We start from the raw sequence: 20,081 nt of genomic DNA, 5'->3' as shown, positions 1-20,081 counted from the left end.
CAAAAGAAATCTAGTGTGGTATTTATATTATACCAAGTAGAGTTCAGAATAAGAACTAGAAACAGGGAAAGTGGGGGACATTATCTAATGTTGATGGAGTTGATTTTTTAAAAAGATATAACAATTGTAATTGTCTATACACCTAATAAAACACAAGGATCAAAACCTGATGTAACTGAAAGGAGAAACAGAAACATTCATAGTTGGAGACTTCAAAACTCCTCCATCAGCAGTCTGCCAACCTCAGGGTTGTGGGCCCAGAACTCTTCTAATGGACCAGTCTCCTGTCTTTGCCTCTGTTGAAATAAAGAACCTAATCCTTAGGTTTATCAGAAACAAACAAGAAACTATGGCACCACTGTGGCACAGTCAGTGGGTTAATTCAAGCCTGAGTTAACTTTGGGGTCTTCAAACACCATATAACAACCATTAAGCTGGGGAGTTTCCCAACCCTTAGGATACTTAGTTGAGGCTCTTTGAAGCAAGTAGTTATAAATATTAGTAGAATACAATCCCTCTCATCTAAGATTATCCAGTGGGCAAAAAGAAGAAAAAAAAATGAATAAAAGTAAGAGAGAAATCTGGATACAAGAAGACAAAACAAACAATAAATTGAAAAAGGCTTCACAATTTAACCCAAATGGAAATCTAAAATTTACTAAAATTATTTATATAACAAATAGATAAAAAAGGTATTGGTTGGTTTTTGGATCCCTATAGGTTCTGGATTAACTTTAACATCTGTTGAAATGTACCAACCGTCAAATTTTCATGGCCTTAACCACTTCTGGAACTCAAATTAGAATTATACCCTAGGATTGCATTAAATTTATATGTGTTCACTATATCTTAGGGGAGTTACTTATTATTTAAAAAAAGACAAATAAATATATATGCCTTATCGTAACCATCTAGAGTATTGCCTTGTTGATAATCTTAGCACCTAAGTTTAAGACAACCTCAAAGTTGTCATGGATACTCTGACATATTTATTAAGTGACAAAGTGAAATTAAGTCCTGTGATACCTACCAATTGCCTTGACAAAATGGGACCCCATGAAGCTTCTCTACCTTCACCTTCCCCACATGCTGCCCTCTATTAAAATAGTTAATACAGTCCAATGTAAAGTAAAATAAGGCCTTTAGGGATTGAGAGATATTATATAAGCATTATTGAAGCGGTTAATGTCCCCATTAATTCACTGCTTTTATTCCTAACAGCCCAATTTGCCCAGGTCTTAAACCTAGAAACAATGACTGTTGCCTCATAGTGAATTACCATGACCATTCTGCTGTGGTCCTACCCATTATGACCCCCATACCCAAAATTATTGAAGTTACTGACTCCATCTAGTTACCATCCAGTCAATATTTTCTATTATGGATTTACCTAATCTGTTCATTATCTATTTCAACAGCCTCTGAGACTCATTTTATCTTCACCTTTACAGACACAATACATTTTTACCTGGCCACCCATTGGAGGAATTCAACACCTCTGTTATCCTACAAAATTTTTATAGGCAAAGAGTGTTTTTGAATCAATATGGTTAATTGGCTAATATGCCCTCGTTTACCATATAACATAGGTGGTGTTTATTTCATATATACTCTTTTATACTTATTCTGAGCTTGATAGATGCTTGAAGGTAGTCAGACTTTTGAGGCCTTTTTCTTTTTGCTGGAAAGTGTTAAACTCTAGATCACCTGCAACTTAATGTTTCCTCAACCATGATTTTTTAAAATCAGAGTTAATTTTTTGTTATGTCTTTTATTTTTGTTATCTTTTAAATATTTTTTTATTATTTAAAAAATATTAATGTTTATTTTTGAGAGAGAGACAGAGACAGAGCATGAGTGGGGGAGGGACAGAGACAGGAAGACTCAGAACCCGAAGCAGGCTCCAGGCTCTGAGCTGTCAGCAGAGAGCCCAATGTGGAGCTCAAACTCATGAACCGTGAGATCATGACATGAGCCGAAGTCAGACGCTTAACTGACTGAGCCATCTAGGCACCCTAGTTTTTTTTTTTTTTTTTTTTTAATTTTACTTTGTGAGAGAGGGTGCACAACGGGGCACATGAGTGGGCAGGAGGAGAGAGAGAGAGAGAGAGAGAGAGAGAGAGAGAGAGAGAAAATCCTAAACTCTGACAGTGCAGAGCCCGAAGCAGGGCTCAATCCTGTGAACCTTGAGGTCATGACCTGAGCTGAAATCAAGAGTTGGATACTGGATGCTCACCCGACTGAGCCACCCAGGTGCCCTTTGAGATCTTTTAAAAAGGATTCTGACTCTTGCATACCATATTTGATTTTTGTCATAAATAAAAATAGCATAAAATCTTGAACTGCTGAAACTATCTCTCAGAGATATGTACTTTTTTTTCTGTCATTTGTTATTATAAATAAATTGAAGGCCAACAGATTTGTGAGTAACCACTAATCTTCCCTGTTTTGACACTTGCAAATAAGTAAATTTAGGAATTTATTTAATGCAGGAGATGATTGCTTTCATTAAATATTATTATTACTTCTATGAATTTATTCCAAAATACCAATAATCCATAATTTGAATTTATATTACCTTTCCTACATTTGAATAATTTCCTTTCATTTTATCTTTTGATGATTTCATTGTAATCTGAAGGCTTTCCTGATTTTTGCCTTTGTACATAATAATGGTATTTTAAAAATGATGATTATACAGTTTGAATCTAATATGACTTGAAATATCTCATTGTTTTTCTTTCTTTATTTTCATTACTTGAGTCATGACATATCCTTACTTACCAGTTCTCTTTTTATATTTGTTTGAGTGGCTTTATTATTGTGTTCTTGTGTTTTACCTTTGGTTTTATAAATTTCTTGCTTTCTTGAATTGTGGATTTAGAACAAACGCTTCTTAAATATGTATGTCATAATTCTTTCTGAAACCACATTGTTCCTAACATCATCAAGGCAACATTTTCATTATTTTTATAAAAATATTTACTTATCCTTGAATCAGATGTTTGCTCAGTACCAATATGTGTATGTGTACATAATGGTTTATTTTTGATCTCTTCAATGTTACATATTGTTTTTAATGTTTTAAAGTATACCAGGGAAATTTTATTCATGTGGAAAATAATATTCAACACATTTTCTTGTTAATTTATTTAACATTCCTTTACTAGATGCTATTCTATTAATTTAATTCTAGAAATTCTATACATTTCTAAAATGTATACTCATCACATAGGTAGAAAAGTAAAAGATTTACTTTCTGTAAATGACTTATCTCAAGTGAAACATGGATCACAAATTAATAAATTTTAGTAAGCATTGGTAAATTCATACATTTTAATGTCAAACCATATTTTTAACATTAAAATATTTTGAATATGTAAAAAATGTAAAAAAGATCTCAAAATCAGTGTATTGATAAATAGTATTATTTACATATATCATTTTTAAAATATAAACATCATGAGCTTAATTCTCATTTTTTTTTTTGTTACCTCTATGCTGTTTCTAATACTTTTCCTAGGATTAAAGTGATGTTACGAAACCCAGAAGAAAAAAGAAAATGTTTTAGAGTGGTAGACTTTGCAGATTTTGTCTCAGGATATAAGACTTGATTATATCTTCTATGTGATTCAAATCAAAGACAACAATTATTAAATTGGCATCTTTTTTCATGTATTATGTTAATATGAAATCCTTCACCTTGATCTAATTTCTTACAGGCTGGTTCTTTCAGTTTTTTTGGTGAGAGTTAAACATAGCACATTGTCATGTTATTATCCTATATTGGCCTGTTTTGTTAACATTATTGAAACCCCATGTATGAGGAGATGGTTGATTGACACTAAATTAATAATGTTTTACAATGAGGAGAGGACACATTACTATAACTCCAGTCCACAAAGACTATCTCAGTCCTTCTTGCCATAGCTCATTTTTACCACTAATATTTATTATATCCACATATACAAAGTACCCATCCATTTTGGTCCTTACATATATCGCATTTCTAAAGATGTTATCTCCCAAATATACAACATATAACCCATACACTGACTCCAAACAATTAGTGAATGCCACTGTCTCATTATGGTATAAAGGAACTACACAAACCAGAATATTAGACATGTAGCCTCTAATGGTGCAAAGATATGCAGTGTATTTATTCTTTGTTTTGCAGTATTGTGGCTTATTTTGAAATCATATTTAAGAGTAAGTGCTGATGAAGGCTCCAAGACCCCTAATGCATAATAAATATGTGTCCTAACTGAAATGGGTATTTAAGTTCCACAAAATATGGTGTTGGTATAATATAGGAATGCTTTCCTTATCTCTGTTGGGGATATTCATGGAAGTAGAATAATAATATAAACTAAGTACTGCTAATTAGCTATTATTCACATCAGAGGGATTACATATTAATAAAGGTCAGAAATCAAATACTTCATTTTTGAGTATTTTTCTGACTAGATGAGCCAGAGTTTCTTCTAAAATTCCCGTATTGGAAATCTGCTTTTCCTAATGAATGCTAAAATACTAAGATTCTTAATATTTAAAAGTATTCATTATACTAATATTCTCCTTCTTACTATTGGGACACTTGTCTCTAAATAAAAGAAAGTATTGAGGGTCATAATTTATCTTTATACAAGGTTCTCCATTCTAATGCAGAATTATATTTATATGGTAATTATATATTATGTGATATGTGATATGTTATATTATGTTAATATTTATATTATAATATTTTGTAACATATATGGTCAGCACTGAATCATTTGTCAATTACAGTGACTTTCCATCTTCCTTTCCAAGTCATTTAGGTTCATGTGTTTTCTAAAGAACATATCCCAGTAAATTTTCAATAAACATCAGCACTTGTTGGAAAAATTTTAACATTTTTTTAAATCTTTATTTATTTTGAGAGAGAGCATGAGGGAGAGTAGGGAAAGGAAAGAGATGGTGGTGGGTGGGGGAGAGAGAGAATCCCAAGCAATCCTGAGCATGGAGCCCTATATGGGGCTCCATCCCAGCATCATGAGATCATGACCTGAGCCAGAATCAAGAGTTGGATGCTTCACTGACTGAACCACCCAGGCACCCCTTAACACTTTAATTAAAATTTGATTTGGTTAAAATATGTATTTCATACTTCTTATTAGTTGCCTCTTTATAGCCCCTAACTATGTAAAATAATAAACTGGGTTGGTTTTGTCAGTAGTTTCATGGTAAAAGATTAAATTTATGATTGATCAAGGAGAGTGAATAGTGGATTCTAAAGTCCTATCATCTGAATACTTCCAGTGACCATAGAGGCAGATTTTACACTTCCTCAATCTTTACCTGTTTCCCAGAACTGATTGATGCTGTGTCAGTATGCACACATAAACACAAACATCACACCTTTGAACTATTTGCCTTTAAAATAGTATAAGATTCAGTAATACTTTTGCTTAATATTAATTAGCACATAGTCATTCCCTGGTTTTTGAAAATTAAAAAAAATTCTAACTTATGTAAATGAATTTCACTTGCACTGCTTTGTTAAACAAGCAAACACAATAGAAAAACAAAACAACTGTGTCAACAAGTGTTCAGCCAAGCTATTCTGACAAAGCTCTAGAATATTTAGTTTATTAATGATCCAGGTTGGAAGCAACACAGTATTGAGGGATTTTATTTGGTTGTAATTATGGTAAGCTGCTAGCTACTTTAGACATTCTGCTGGGAACATATTTACATTTTCAGAAGCTTCCTAAGGAAATCTTTACATATTTACTTTTTCGTTTTGTCAGCAAATTGTTATGTGTCTATACTTTGACTTCAGTGAATAAATGATAACATTGTTTCATGACTAATGGGGTTCACAGAGATTTAGGGATTCTATCCCCTAGTTTTTTCCTTCTAAAACAAGTGTTTCACTTGAGTAAGTCTTTGCAAAGTTGAACCTCAAATGTGTTTGTCATCTGTAATTCTATACATATTAAAAATAAATAAAGTCAACTGCAGAGATTCTTGAATAAAAATATATTTGGCCAAGGTTGACTTGTTTTAACTTATTTTTGCCTGTAGGAAAGGAAAAGCATTTTCAGTAAAACAGCCAGACACAAGATGTTTCTCCAGTTCTAGCTAATCACTCCATCAAGTAGCATGTATTGAACAGACCATCGGAGGTTCTTTTTATATCTGGGAAAGTGAAATACATAGAGTAAACTAAGGTGAATTTTCAAGATGAACAAACACAAAGCATACATCAACTATTAGAGATTTTCAAAACTGGATTGGTCTAAAAAATAGCTACTGTTTATTTGTGGTTCATTTTATTTCTCATTTAGAAACATCCTCAAACGGAAATGCCAGGTAAGGGGAAGATTCAGGAGCTTATTTTACTATCTGTCAGAAATTTTCAGTACCAGATCTTATTTGAAAACAAAACAAAAATTCTAACAATAAGCAGAAGAGGATTCAATTTCCATTTTTAGAAATCTTTATTTATTTTTTCTGAATATCTTTCTTAAGGTTTAAAACATATTAAAACAAACATTAACAATGTGAGTAAATTTTCTATTGCCTGGAGTAATAGTATTAGCTGATAATGGTTATAATGAATATTTTTTATATTAGAGCTCAATGATATGTATTAGAATAAATTGCTCATAATGACTTACATTGAGGATAGTAATTCAAAAATCCTCATATTTTGGGTACTCTGTTCTTGCTGCTACAAGGGAGAAGAAGCTTTGAAATGCACTTTGCAGACAATGAAGCAGTTGGATCACTCTCAGATTTCTGAGGAAAGAGGAAAGCAATTAAAAAAAAAAATACCTGAGAGTAGCAACAAATTGACATAAAGAGGTCCTAAAATGTATCATCTCAAATTAGGCTTTCCCTAGTACTGGTTAATATTATCCTCTGTTCTTTTGAACTAAAATATGCAAAATTTTAAAAATGGAACAAAAGTGATCCAGGATGTATATTTAATTTATTGATCCCATTAAGACATTGTAGTTATACCATTTTGTAGAAACATAATTTAGTACATGTGTCTAAATTTTTACATTTTTAAGGTCTTCTAAATAAAAATACTATTAACCTATCTGTATTTTTATATTTAAATTTTTTTTTTCCAACGTTTATTTATTTTTGGGACAGAGAGAGACAGAGCATGAACGGGGGAGGGGCAGAGAGAGAGGGAGACACAGAATCGGAAACAGGCTCCAGGCTCTGAGCCATCAGCCCAGAGCCTGACGCGGGGCTCGAACTCACGGACCGCGAGATCGTGACCTGGCTGAAGTCGGACGCTTAACCGACTGCGCCAGCCAGGCGCCCCTGTATTTTTGTATTTAAAGTGAGGTTTTTCTAGACAGCATCTAATTTGGTCTGATAATCACAGTCTTGTAAGAGATATCTTTACATCATTCACATTTAAAGTGATTATTGATATGGTTGTATTAAAATCTATCACAGTGTTTGCTGTTTTCTTTTGTTCCGTTTGCTCTTTGTTTTTTCCTGGACTTTTCTTATAAATAGAATGTTACAATATATGGTAATTTTTCACTGACTTCTTTTAATTAACATAATGATATCAGATTCATCTATGCTGTAGCATGTATATGTCTTCATTGCTTCTTAATGCTGAATAGTAATATTCCATTGTATGGATATATTTTATTTATCCATTCATTAGTTGATGGATGTTTAAATTATTCCACATTTCTGCTCTTATGAAGAATGCTGCTGTGAATATTTTCATATTTTTTATGGGAATGTTTTCTGATCTCTTAGATAATATATACCAATGGCATTGCTGGTCATATGGTCACTCTCTATGTTTAACTTGGTGAGGAACTTCCAACCTGTTTTCCAAAGGCACCATACCATTTTACATTCTCACCAAGAATATATGAGGATTCCAATTTTCCCAGGTTTTTATCAACACTAGTTATTGCTTAACTTTTTTTTTTATTGTGACCATCCTAGTGAGTGTGAAATGGTATTCATTGTGGTTTTGGTTTACATTTCTCTAATATCTGATGATGTTGAGCATTTTTCCTGTGCATATTGGCCTACTGTGTACCTTCTTTTGCGAAAAGCCTATACAAATCCATTCCCATTTTAATTAGTTTATTTGGTTACTGTTGAGTTGTAAGAGGTCTTTATTCTGGAAGCACATCCCTTATCATAGATACAAGTGGGAAATATTGTCCCCATTTTTCAGTTTATTGTGCTAACAAAGGTTTCTAAATGTGAAGTCTAATTTACCTTTTTTTCTTTTCCTTTTATTGCTTGTGATATTTGATTTCATATATAAAAAATTATTCCCTATTGAATTATTGCCAATTTAATTATATATTTCACATATAAGAAATTATTGCCTATTCAATAATTGCCTATTGCCGATTGAATCGAAGGTCATTGAGATTTACTCCTATTTTCTTCTAAGAATTTTATAGTTTACCTCTTACATTTGGATTTATGATTTTTATTAAGTTTGTTTAATTATTTATTTATTTCTATTAATTTTTGAAATATTTATCTTTGAGAGAGATGGAGAGACAGAGCGTGAATAGGGGAGGGGTAGAGAAAGAGGGAGACAAAGAATCTGAAGCAGGCTCTGGGCTCAGGCATAGAGCCTGATGCGGGGCTCGAACTCACGAACCGCAAGCTAATGACCTGAGCCAAAGTCAGATGCGCAACCGACTGAGCCACCCAGGTGCCCCAAGTTTATTTATTTATTTTTAATTTAATTTATCTTTTTTTTTTTTTTTAATTTTTTTTTTCAACGTTTATTTATTTTTGGGACAGAGAGAGACAGAGCATGAACGGGGGAGGGGCAAAGAGAGAGGGAGACACAGAATCGGAAACAGGTTCCAGGCTCCGAGCCATCAGCCCAGAGCCCGACGCGGGGCTCGAACTCACGGACCGCGAGATCGTGACCTGGCTGAAGTCAGACGCTTAACCGACTGCGCCACCCAGGCGCCCCTTAATTTATCTTTTTAATTTACTTCCAAGGTAGTTAGCATATAGTGCAACAATGATTTCAGGAGTAGATTCCTTAATGTCCCTTACCCATTTAGCCCACCCCCCTCCCACAACTCCTCCAGTAACTCTGTTTGTTCTCTGTATTTAAGAGTCTCTGATGTTTTGTCCTCCTCCCTGTTTTCATATTATTTTTGCTTCCCTTCCCTTGTGTTCATCTGTTTTGTATCTTAAAGTTCTTGTATGAGTGAAGTCATATGATATTTGTCTCTCTCTGACTGATTTCACTTAGCATTATACTCTCTAGTTCCATCCACGTAGTTGCAAATAGCAAGATTTCATTCTTTTTGATTGCCGAGTAATACTCCATTGTGTATATATATGCACCACTTCTTCTTATCCATTCATCCATCAATGGACTCTTTCCATGCTCTGGGCTCTTTCCATACTCTGGCTATTGTTGATATTGCTGCTATAAACATTGGGATGCATGTGCCGCTTCAAAGTAGCATACCTGTATCCCTTGGATAAATACCTCGCAGTGCAATTTCTGGGTCGTAGGTTTTATTTTTAATTTTTTGAGGAACCTCCATACTGTTTTCCAGAGTGGCTGTACCAGTTTGTATTCCCAATAGCAGTGCAAATGAGATCCTCTTTCTCTGCATCCTCACCACATCTGTTGTTGCCTGAGTTGTTAATGTTAGCCATTCTGACAGGTGTGAGATGGTATCTCATTGTGGTTTTGATTTCTATTTCCCTGATGATGAGTGATGTTGACCATCTTTTCATGTGTCTGTTGGCTATCTGGATATCTTACTTGGAGAAGTGTCTATTCATGTCTTTTACTCATTTCTTCACTGGATTATTTGTTTTTTGGGTGTTGAGTTTGATAAATTCTTTATAGATTTTGGATACCAACCTTTTATCTGATATGTCATCTGCAAATATCTTCTCCTATTCTGTCAGTTGCCTTTCAGTTTTGCTGATTGTTTTCTTCTCTGTGCAGAAGCTTTTTATTTTGAGGAGGTCCCAATAGTTCATTTTTGCTTTTGTTTCCCTTGCCTCTGGAGACATGTTGAGTAAGAAGTTGCTGCGCCCAAGGTCAAAGAGGTTTTTTCCTGCTTTCTCCTCGAGGATTTTGATAGCTTCCTGTCTTACATTTAGGTCTTTCATCCATTTTGAGTTTATTTTTGTGTATGGTGTAAGGAAGTGGTCCAGGTTCATTTTTCTGCATGTCGTTGTCCATTTTTCCCAGCACCATTGGCTGAAGAGACTGTCTTTATTCTATTGGATATTCTTTCCTGCTTTGTCAAAGATTAGTTGGCCATACGTTTGTGGGTCCATTTCTGGGTTCTCTATTCTGTTCCACTGATCTATGTGTCTGTTTTTGTGCCAGCACCATACTGTCTTGATGATTACAGCTTTGTAATACAGCTTGAAGTCTGGGATTGTGATGCCTCCTGCTTTGGTTTTCTTTTTTCAAGATTGCTTTGGCTATTTGGGATCTTTTCTGGTTCCATACAAATTTTAGGATTATTTGTTCTAGTTCTGTGAAGAATGCTGGTGTTATTTTCATAGGTATTGCATTGAATATGTTGATTGCTTTGGGTAGTATTGGCATTTTAACAATATTTGTTCTTCCTATCCAGGAGCATGGAATCTTTTTCCATTTTTTTTGTTTTCTTCAATTTCTTTCATAAGCTTTGTATAGTTTTCAGTGTATAGATTTTTCACCTCTTTGGTTAGATTTATTCCTAGGTATTTTATGGTTTTTGGTGCAATTGTAAATGGGAACGATTCCTTGATTTCTCTTTCTGTTGCTTCATTATTGGTGTATAGGAATGCAACTGATTTCTGCACATTGATTTTATATCCTGCAACTATGCTGAATTCATGGATCAGTTCTTGCAGTTTTTTCGTGGAATCTTTTGGGTTTTCCATACAGATTATCATCTGTGAAGAGTGAAAGTCTGACCTCCTCCTGGCTGATTTTGATGCCTTTTATTTCTTTGTGTTGTCTGATTGCTGAGGCTAAGACTTCCAATACCATGTTGAATAACAGTGGCGAGAGTGGACATCCTTGTCTTGTTCCTGACCTTAGGGAGAAAGCTGTCAGTTTTTCCCCATTGAGGATGATATTAGTGTTGAGTCTTTTCATATATGGCTTTTATGATCTTGAGGTATGACCCTTCTATCCCTACTTCTTTGAAGGTTTATACAAGAAAGGATGCTGTATTTTTTTCCAATGTTTTCTCTGCATCTATTGAGAAGATCATATGGTTCTTGTCCTTTCTTTTATTGATGTAATGAATCACATTGTTGTGCAGATATTGAACCAGCCTTCCATCCCAGGTATAAATCCTGCTTGGTCATGGTGAATAATTTTTTTTAATGTATTGCTGGATCTGATTGTCTATTCCCTTGTTGAAGATTTTTGAATACATGTTCATCAGGGAAATTGGTGTATAGTACTTTTTAGTGGGGTCTTTGGTTTTGGAATCAAGGTAATGCTGGCTTTATAGGAAGAGCTTGGAAGTTTTCCTTCCATTTCTATTTTTTGGAACAGCTTCAAGAGAGTAGGTGTTAACTCTTCCTTAAATGTTTGGTAGAATTCCCCTGGAAAGCCATCTGGCCCTGGACTTTTTTTTTTGTTTGAGAGAGAGATTTTTGATTACTAATTTGATTTCTTTACTGTTTATAGGTCTGTTCAAATTTTCTATTTCTTCCTGTTTCAGTCTTGGTAGTTTATATGTTTCTAAGAATTTGTCCATATCTTCCAGATTGTCGAATTTATTGGCATATCATTGCTCATAATATTCTCTTATTATTGTTTTTATTTCTACTTTGTTGGTTATGATCACTTCTCTTTCATTCTTTATTTATTTGGGTCCTTTCCTTTTTCTTTTTGATCAAACCAGTTAGTGGTTTATCAATTTTGATCATTCTTACAAGAACCAGCTTTTGGTTTCATTGATCTGTTTTTTGTTGTTGTTGTTTTTGTTTTTTGTTTTTTGTTTTCATTTGGATAGCATTGATTTCTGCTCTAATCTTTATTATTTCCTGTCTTCTGCTGGTTTTTGGTTTTATTTGCTGTTCTTTTTCCAGCTGTTTAAGGTGTAAGGTCAGGTTGTGTACCTGAGATCTTTCTTCCTTCTTTAGGAAAGCTTGGATTGCTATATACTTCCCTGTTAATACCGCCATTGCTGCGTCCCAGAGGTTTTGGGTTGTGGTGTTATCATTTTCATTGGCTTCCATGTACTTTTTAATTTCCTCTTTAACTTCTTGGTTAGCTCATTCATTCTTTAGTAGGATGTTGTTTAGTCTCCAAGTATTTGTTATCTTTCCAAATTTTTTCTTGTTGTTGATTTTGAGTTTCATAGCATTGTGGTCTGAAAAATGCACGGTATGACCTTGATCTTTTCGTATTTTTTGAGGACTGATTTGTGTCCCAGTATGTGGTCTATTCTGGAGAATGTTCCATGTGCACTGGAGAAGAATGTGTATTTTGCTGCATTAGCTTGAAATATTCTGAATATATCTGTTAAGTCCATCTGGTCCAGTGTGTCATTCAAAGCTATTGTTTCCTTGTTGATTTTCTGTTTAAATGATCTGTCCATTGTTGTAAGTGGGGTGTTGAAGTCCCCTACTATTATGGTATTATTATCAATGAGTTTCTTTATTTTGTGATTAATTGATTTATATATTTGGGTGCTCTCACATTTGGAGTATAAATGTTTACAATTGTTAGGTCTTCTTGGTGGATATAAGTTCATTGTTATATATGATGTGAGTTACAGGATATGAGGTCTTTTGTGTGTGGGTATTGTGTTGTCTGAACACCATTTGTTGAAAAGACTTTTCTTTTTCACTATTGAATTGTCTTGGCACCTTTGTCAAAATTTAATTGGACATGAATGTGAGGGTTTTTTTCTAGACTTTAAAATATTTTTCATCAACCTATTTGTCTATCTTTATGCCAGTACCACATGTGTTAATTACCATAGCTTTGTAGTAAAATTTATTATTATCTTTGTTATTATTATTTGGATTCCATTAAGGACAGTATTCATAGCAAAAATCTCCTTATGGCTGAATCATCTCTCAACTTAGTCACCTCTCTTATGGCTGTAGTTCATGAGTAATACAAATGGCATAATTTATTTTGATATTTTATTTTCATTATATACTAGGGAATATGGCATCTAATTTTGTGACCCACATTCCACAACTTTGCAAGAAATTTAGTTTAACTTTATTTATTTATTTTGAGAGAGTGAGAGCAGGGAAGGGGCAGAGAGAGAGAGGGAGAGAGACTCCTAAGCAGGCTACATGCTATCAGTGCAGAACCCCATGTGGGACTTGATCTCATGAATCATGAGATCCTGACCTGAGCTGAAATCAAGAGTTGAGTGCTGAAACGACTGAGCCATCCAGGTGTCACAGGATATTTATTTTTTTAAATTTTTTATTAAGATTATTCTTAGCTAGTTTTAAGTATATAAAATTTTATATTCAAATTATTTGCATGCAAATCTTATGTTTATGTTGTATTAACAATTTTTTTGAAAATATAATACTTCTACCCTGTAAACATAAGATACAATTAAATTAAAATTAATTTCATGTCTTTATGAATGAGACACTTATTGACATTTATTAAACTAGAGAATGAACAGCATAAATGTGAACACACCATAGGTTACAAAAATTAACATTATGTCTGGTACATAGCAGTAGAGGAACAATTGTTTATTGATTAGAAGAGATCTTTCTGGAAAATGTATATCAATTATGGAAGCTGCTTACCTCTGCAACTAGTATATCCATCAGTCAATTATTCAAATCAGTAAGCATTGACTGGTCATTGTTATAGACATGGGATATATATCCAATATTTATGGCTGGAAAGTATTTATAGTATGTTATAGATATAAACAATTAAAGAGGAACTGTTTATAGTGATAAGTATTAAAATATAGACAATCTTCCTATGTTTTATCAGATAAGAAGTAAAGTTTAAATTAATTCATTGAAGATAAGTAGGGCTGATGTGATTAGAACTTCTGAGGATTCCTACTGCTGCCAACTGAACTTTAAATTATCTATCTTCACTAAAAATAATTTGTTTCTATTACTCAAATTTTATTTTAATACTATCTTACAACACAAGTATTTATGAAAGAAGTTTTGAGAAGAGTAAAGATACTAAGCTGAAGATATTTTTGATGTTAATCCAATGCTAATTATTAATGGTGAGAGAGAGCTATTGAGAGAACAGGAAAGAATTAAGTTGCAAGATCTCTGGTCCCATTGCCTTAAAGAATGTTGACATTCTTATAATAGATCATTGTTGCTGTCTCATCTTTTACTCAAATCCTGTGATACATTTTGGGAGGAGTGGGATTAGATGAGTGCTACTCCAGTTGCCCATCTAGTCCCTCAGTGGTTTGAGGAAGAAGTAAGGGTAGTGATAGGGCTTCAGACTCTCTCTTCTAAACCAGGGTATGTAATGCATATATTCACAACAGTTTTTCTGTTCTCAGCCATCATGACCTCTCATCATAAAAATTTCCAGTCTAAATCTGCAAACTTAGAGTCCAGCTTAATACCTCTCATTGTGTGAGAGCAGAAGCTGATATATATATTTAGTAGGAGAAAATTCTCCCAATAAAAATATGATATTTTTAATTAAAAAAAATTGATACCCAGAACCAAATTAGTCACTCTTTCTTCCCCAGATCAGTATTTTTGTTGTACAGAATGAGGTTACATTTGTCAGCAGGAGGAAAACAGTATCCTAGCACTCAACACTGTGTTTATTCTGTTATAAGCACAACTACCTGAGAAAATTAACTAGTATTAGAGAGGAAAATACTCCGCTTGAAAGTAAATTTGTGCACAGACCCTGAGTTAAATATTATGTTCCAGTGAGATTAGCAAACATCAAATATCAACAATAAGGAAAAAGTCACTGAAATTCTTAAGAGCAAATAATCTGCCATTCTCCATTTCTTTATCTGAAAGTTATCTGCTCCAGCTATCAGGAAGAGGCTGTCAATCAGCTCTATTGCTGGAATGAAGGAGTAGATGGTACAGTTTAATTTTATTATGGAAATTGATTTGCATCTTTTATATTTCTTGATTGAAATCTTTCCAGGTAATGGCATTGAAGAAGACTCATAAAACTGCCATGACTGGGGTAATAACTATTATTATGATCAAATTTAATAAAAAAAAAACTTGCCTGCAATATGGGAACTATGAATAATTCATGTATACTGTTGCTTAAAATGTGATAGAGAGGAAAAGACTTGTAGAAAAAATCTTAATGTATCCAGACAGGGATGATAATTGGTTTTTGCAAATAATGAATACTTCATGTACAAACCAAGACTAACAAGGCTAGAGGAGAGGACTCCACACAGAGGCAATAATACCACATATCTGATTTTTGCTGGATAAGAAGGATAAGTGCATTTTTTAAAACAACTGTCAGAAAATGCATATTCTAAAAATTATATGTTAGAACATCACAGTGTTTCTTTTACATAAAGTATTGGGGAATTTTAAAATGCCTGTATTCTTAGAGAACAAACCGATGGTTACCGGAGGAGACGTAGGTGGAGCGGATGGGTGAAATAGGTGAAGGCGATTAAGAGCACGCTTACAGTGATGCGCACTGAGTAAATGCACAGAATTGTTGAATCACTATATTGTCCACACTTGAGACCAACATAACAGTGTATATTATCTACGCTGGAAATAAAAGTAAATATTTATTTATAATAATAAAAATTTCTTCCCAGAAAAAAATTGTGATACAGTCTATATTCATGCTTGTGAATAACCTATGAAAAAATAACCATTGACTCCAGTGATCAAATTTAGCATTTTCCTGTGTATATTATTTAATCGTCTGAGAGACCTAAAAATCCAAGTTAACTCGAAGGATTTGTACCGATTCAATATTGGGGCAATATTTGTTTTGAAAAAAAAAATGGTTAAAATGTTATTGTTAATTTATTTGACATATGGAATTTTTACATGCAGAGCTACATCTCTAGCTATAATCTAATTCTCAATATAAGTTTTGTTTCAATTTAATCTTGTTTCTTTTAACTTTGTTAATCACTCTTTTTCCTGCTTTTATTGGCTACCATCTGGTGGAAAAAAATTGCAATAGCAGAGGAAGGCTAAATATAGGTAATAAGACAAAGGTTTTAATTGTAAATATGATTGTCACATAACACTACTGATATGGGTAGCAAGCTTAGTGTTAAAATCTTGTTAATACCATACCCAGTTCCCTTACAACTATGCCTATTCAGCTCTTAAATATTTTAAAATTTATATTTATTTATGTATAACATGGCTATCATACTTTAACAAGTTCTAAGGAGGTGGGGACCAATTTGTTTTAATTATTTCAGTGTAACCAGTATGCCCTGCCATAGACAGACTTATTTTACAGACATTGTTTCAGCATAATTATTAATAGTACCCCCTTTCACTCTCAAACTATACTGTATTAAATAATAAATTATACATTCCTTTTATATATAATCAGTACTTTGCATAGTACCTATGGCCATATTATGCACTAAACATTTTTAATTTTTTCAGAATTTCTATTGAGTTTTATTTTCCACTTATGTTAGATAATTTGGCATAGATTATTTGGGGATTCTACATGAAGACAACATCAAGAAAATAAACCTTTTAATTTGAATAACAATGTAATAGTTGACCAGTTACTTCACATCTCATTATTTTGGAAGTATATTAAATAGATGATAGCTTATAAAAACTGAAAGTTTTTCTGAAGAAGTTAATAAGTACAGTGTAGAATACAAACATCTATTCTTTGGTGATTAGTTCATCATGTCTCAAAACTGATCTCCCTGCACTTGTGAATAAGTGGGCTGAGAGAATGATTTGATAGGTACAATGCATTGGTAAAAATACCTTACATCCCATAATCAATATAAGGCAAAAGATGTTATAATAATATCACATATACATATAGTGATGTGTATATCATGTGAGCAGAATAATTATATTAAAATTTTGTTAAGAATACATTCTCACAGAGTACTGCATAGTACTCCTTTTGATTAAGCTCATAAAGAGTTTATAAATCTCAGAACTTCTTATTTGTATTTATATCATTTAAGTTGTAGATTTTTATCTTTAAAAAAATAATCCAAAAAATGTTATTATTGCTATTTAATTTTTAAAATGTTATGATGACCCTAGAAATCACGTAGCCAATCTACTTGATTTTAAAAGCAATAGAGGTTATATTCTAATCTGATGTGTGCTTATTTCTTTATAAGTTACAACAATTAACTTCAAAATGCTTTGAAGTAATATGACAATGTAAATAAACAACTGTAGCGTTAAAATTTGTTGCAGTTAGTTGAGTATTTAGCTATAGTTAAATCATAAACCTGTTGTTCAGTTTTGGTTCATTTTCTGTTTATTCTTAAAAGATTTGTTAATCCTAGCTATTAAGAAAGAAATCAATGTTAGAGTGGCCATGAGAATTTTTTAAATTTTTGAATTTTGAAGTTTTTAAATTAAGAATTATATAAGGGGAAAATATAAAACAAACAAACAAAAAACAACTCCTTGTTTCTTTAAAATATGAACTTAATGATGTTAATAAAGATAAAATATGTAATTTTATGTGTATGTAATATATAAATATTTTTTCAATGTAAGAAAATTCTAATGATTATGATCTATATTCTTATCCATATATACCCATATATATTATATATAATGTAGTTTATATATAATATTGTAGATAATAAAATATATATATATCAGATACCATATATCTTTTTCTTTATAATATACATTCAGGCAGCCTTCTCACACCACATCATCTGCCCCTTTCAGGTCTCATATTTTGCAACACAGAAGTTTATATATTTATAATAAGATATATTAGGAAATACTAGTTGATACAGTAAAATTAAAGTTATATAAAAATCATTTATAAAACCCTTAATATTCAACTCTACATAATAGTATGTTGTAAAGGAAAAGCCACATGATCTTTCTTATAAGTGAGGTACCAAAAAAAAACCATCTAGGACTGTATTTATAAATAAGTATTCTTTTAAGTTCTCAAATGACTCTACAGATAACTAAGATATTATTAATATAGGAGTTAAGCGTAAAAGAGAAATAATGGCTGTGGTTTAAATAATGGTGCATATATATAAATATACAATCTTATTGAATTTCTTGGAAGATGCTAGGAAAATAGTTTATTATATGAAAGCTGTTAAAAAAGTATTTAAATTCCCATTTTCCTGTATAAACTGTATTCTGTGGTAACCAAAGATTTCATGAGAGAAAGTTTCTTTTTTTAAGCATACCTCAGCCAATAAATTAATAAGGGTATTAGCATTAGTGTATCACCATTTTGCAACCCTGAAGTCATTAATTATATATAGGTAATTGTCATCAATGGTTTCTAATAGAGCAATGTCAAAAACCAGCCATTATGGACTTCTGATGCAAGTGCTTTGCATCTACTATATAAAATTCTTTCTAAAATTGAAAAGTGAATCTGTGGATCTGTTGATTCACATAGAATAAGAAGGCAGAAAAACATGTTAAAAGACACAATAGAGAGGTGATCAGGAAAATTTAGATTGTGTGAAACTATGTAGGACGAATAACCTATTTTCACAAAATTCCCAGAGGGAAGAAAAAAATTAAAAGGAGAAAAAGAGAAATACACAAAGAGAAATCTAAGGGACACACTGGCTAATTCCATTGCGTAGACCTCATTTGTACCCTGATCCCAACAAACCCCCTGCAAAACTCTTATATGAGGTAACTAGAGAAGTCTGAAAACTCACTGGGTATTTGATGATAATTAGGAACTAACTTTAAGGCAGTTGATGTAATTATCATCATGTTTTTGAAAGATTGTTTAAGAGGCACATATGAAACATATAAAGAAAAATTTAATAAAATAGTTTTTTAAATAATGTGAGATTGGGTTAATTAGTGGGGATAAAAATAAAACAACATTGGTCATGAATTTTTATTCATCGAAGCCAAATGATGGGTACATGATACATGGTTAGATTTCTCTCTTTTTATGTGTACATACAGTTATATGAATGTATGTTCTTATATATGCTTATATACTTACTTACACATATATGTGTGCATATATAATTGTATGTTTTACATAGATATTCTTAAAGTAGTCCTATTTCTTTTAACTTCTTTCCTTAATGATTTTCTTTAATGTAAACATACCTTAAATTTTATATTAGACTTGGTAATATTCAGTATTGAGATAGGGATGCTCTCTTTGGATTATATTTTTATGTTTTGGTGTAACTTATTTAAACAAATGAAAAGAAGGAATTTATAGAAATGCATTTTGTGTAAAAGAATGACATATAATTTTAACCGAATGGTTTATGGACGAAACGTTTGAATGACAAGAATATTTCATTATTTGCACAGAAAACTCTGCTTATGTGTTTCAAGACTCCAATTATATCCTTTTTATTCTTCAGAAATTGCATTTTAAATCCTTAAGATGATGCAGTTTGCTGCATCCCAATGTTATATTTTGCAAGACTTTTTATTCCCCAGATTAGTACAGTTAGGCAATGAAGGGGGAAGCTAAATACATTGGAAGCAAGGGCATTTCGATTGCTAGGACAAGTCATATTGATACATTATTTAACCTGAAATGAGAGAATTCTTCCCTTATGAGAAAACTACTGAATATTAGCTCTAAAGGTATATCCTTTACCTATTTAGTTCAATATTACATATTTTTTTAGTTCCGGTTTTAAAAGGAATGATACATGAGGTAAAATAGAGACCAATGATAAAAGTTGTGGTAAAAATGATTTTGCTTAGGCTCACTTTTAAACTTTAGTGGGTTGTTAATTTATGCATAAATGTGTGCTGTATTAAACATGCTTGCTATGATCAGTTTCTATGACAACCAACAGGCTGGTAGATTATATTGATTTGTACACTATGGTTTCCAAGGTCGTGACCAATTTATTAGTCCTAATTATTGTAATAAAATGACTGGCAAGAGTAACTGTAAA

This window comes from Puma concolor, chromosome B2 (assembly GCF_028749965.1).
Source record: "Puma concolor isolate L17-30 chromosome B2, mPumCon1.1.hap2, whole genome shotgun sequence".
NCBI lineage: Eukaryota > Metazoa > Chordata > Mammalia > Carnivora > Felidae > Puma > Puma concolor.
This window is presented reverse-complemented; position numbering follows the sequence as displayed.